The following is a 3,025-nucleotide window of genomic DNA, read 5'->3' on the forward strand; positions in this document are numbered from 1 at the left end:
AGCAAGCCATGATGGTCATCTCGTTCAAACCAACGTTTCTCAATTACTGTATCACAATCACCCCATCAGTAATTATTCTGCCACATTCTTGCTCAGTTAAGTTAGCAATGATGACCTGCAGTGTTCTGTTAAAATATGAATATGAAACTCCTTCCTGGTCTTGGTAAGTTTTTAAACAAAATAGTGATTTCCTTCCCTGTCTTGGTTGTCCAGAGACTGGAATTCATCTGGCATTATTGAAACATCTTTAATGTGGGGGCATCCCTAACCTATTCGAGTTTCTTTTCTTGCCATTCTGTTCTAAGTGAGGAATATTATTAAGTCAGCCCTGAGGCTGGACCCTGGTTCTACAGAGGCTGGCTCTGCAAGGTTAGACAAGTTACATTAACCTTTCTGAGCTTCACTGCCTTCATCATAAAATGGAAATAATACTGATACTTAAGACAGAACATAGGAAAGCATATTGCCTAGCTCATGGAAAGCAATAGTCAATGAATGCTGGTGACCATGAGTTGACCCTTTTGATAGGGAGCCCAGTACATCTGGGGTTTCTCATGCTGACATTTAGTGTAGAGACTGACATACTGTTGAAAGCCTATTCCTTCTGCAGTGAAATCATCCCATTTGCCTTATGAAAAATAAATCTCATCATACAGGTAAAACTGAGAAATTGTTGAAAAACAGTATCATTATCCATAAGCTGAGCGAACATTCAATAATCACATACAAACACACACAAAATGGTTAATATATATTGGGTATACTGGCATATTTTGGTGTATGCTAGGCCGAAACATAAGATAGTTATATATAATCATACACATTGCATATAGTCCTGGCAAGACCAGAATGAATTGTTCAAATGCAACAGAGCTGTCCTATGTTTTGACTGAGATTCAGTACACAGATACTTTTAGCACACTGGTGACAAGAGTCCCTTTCCTGAACAGGAAGCCTCTCCACTTTTGAAAAAAGAGCCCTTTTTCACTCAGCCACAATCTGTTTCTGCCTTCATTTGTTGAAGCAATTTCAGCCTCTATTTGAAATCAGACTTTTGTGCTCAGAGACATGCACTGTGGTAGATAATAGCTTTCCTGTGAAGCATGCTTCTTCTTGGCCAGCAAAAACATCGGGCTCATTTTTTTAACAAAGAGTTTCACATCGCACATATGAGATGTTGGCAGTGAACTATCAGACAACATTTCCTGCTGTTAATCTGCTAAGGATTCAGGTCACTAAGCCAAAGTGTGCAAAACGAATGCAGGAAAGGAGACCTAAGAAAGAGGAATGTCTGAAAGAGAAACACATCTGAATCATGTAAAATAGCCATAGGGTCTAATTCTGAATGGTGTGGAACTTTGAGAATTCCTTCCTGCGAGAGAAAGTACTTAATCTCTTTCCTAAGCTGATTCTTGGGGGAAAAAAAAAATCAAACAAAAACCCAAATCATGATTTATAATTCATGTGGTCAAATAAGCAGCCATAGCAAATGCAAATGTTGACAATGAAAACACGTTTTAATAGTATCAATTTAATGAGTATATATGTGCAGCACGGTCACTAACTTTTCAAATCTAGAAGGCATCAATGATCAAAACAATGTAAGAACATACTGTCACTGCTTTCAACAAATAGGGTAGGAAGTGAAACTGTGTCCCTTCTGTCAACTATTTTAGCCTATTAATAGGGCGAGGCTGGAAGCAGGATGAGGAAGGATATCAGCGTTATTATATAAACTACTCACGTAATTGTAAAATGTGATAATATCATTTTACCAGTTAAATACTAGTTTATTTTTTTAGTTTGGTAAATATTAGTTTATAAATTAAAATGATCTCACAATGTATGAAAGACATATAATGAACTTTGAATAAACCTCTGGAAAAAATAAGATTGATGATCTCACTGTAAGTGATACTTAGAGCAGTCTTATCTTCATGTGAGCATGTAATTTGGATTAGTACTTAGAAGCTAGTAGGTGGGGGGGAAGCCTTTTCAGTCATTAAATATCTTGATTTTATATACATTTCTTTCAACTTTTTCTGCCGTGTAATTGTCACATATGTAGCACATTCTGGGGTATGGTTGGCTCCACGTGTCAAAGGTCGGTACTCCTTTCTGACACCCTCTATTGGGGGCATCCTGCTTTCATACTGCCTGAGCTCACAATCCGCAAAGGCCAGCACTAATCCTCTTTGCCTGTCAGTCACCACTCCTGTGAATGGGGGCGGGGAGGAGGCTGCTCAGCCCAGTTAGGAAGGGAGGCCTGGTCCTAGTTCTAGAACCAGACCGGACGGCCCGTCTCCTTGGGTCTGCAGAGTTAGGAAAAGCTAGAAGGGCAGGAGGTCACCCTCACTGCAGCCGTTCTAAGTACTCATTTAGCCTCCAAAGAATGCTAGTCACTGCCGTTCATTGAATCGAAGATGATTATTTAAGTTTTGTGGTTTAAAAAAGAAAGTGAGAGTAGTATTAGCAAATGGTAGTAAATAACAATCACATAAAAATTGAAATGATCCGGCAAACTGAATCAAGAAAACTTGTTTTTGTTTTTTTTTTAAAGATTTTATTTATTCATTTGAGACACAAAGAGAGAGAGAGAGAGAGAGCATGAGCAGTGGGAGAGGCAGAGGGAGAGGGAGACGCAGACTCCCTGCTGAGCCAGGAGCCCGATGTGGGGCTCGATCCCAGGGCCCTGGGATCATGACCTGAGCTGAAGGCAGACGCTTAACCATCTGAGCCACCCAGGCACCCCAAGAAACTTGCTTTTAAGTTGGTACAGCCACTTTGGAAAACAGTGTGGAGGTTCCTCAAAAATTTAAAAATAGGGCTACCCTATGACCCAGCAATTGCACTACTGGGTATTTACCCCAAAGACACAGATGTAGTGAAAAGAAGGGCCATATGCACCCCAATGTTCATAGCAGCAATGTCCGCAATAGCCAAACTGTGGAAAGAGCCGAGATGCCCTTCAACAGATGAATGGATAAAGAAGATGTGGTCCATATATACAATGGAATATTACTCA

This window comes from Leptonychotes weddellii, chromosome 13 (assembly GCF_054177405.1).
Source record: "Leptonychotes weddellii isolate Sample4059 chromosome 13, ASM5417740v2, whole genome shotgun sequence".
Lineage (NCBI taxonomy): Eukaryota > Metazoa > Chordata > Mammalia > Carnivora > Phocidae > Leptonychotes > Leptonychotes weddellii.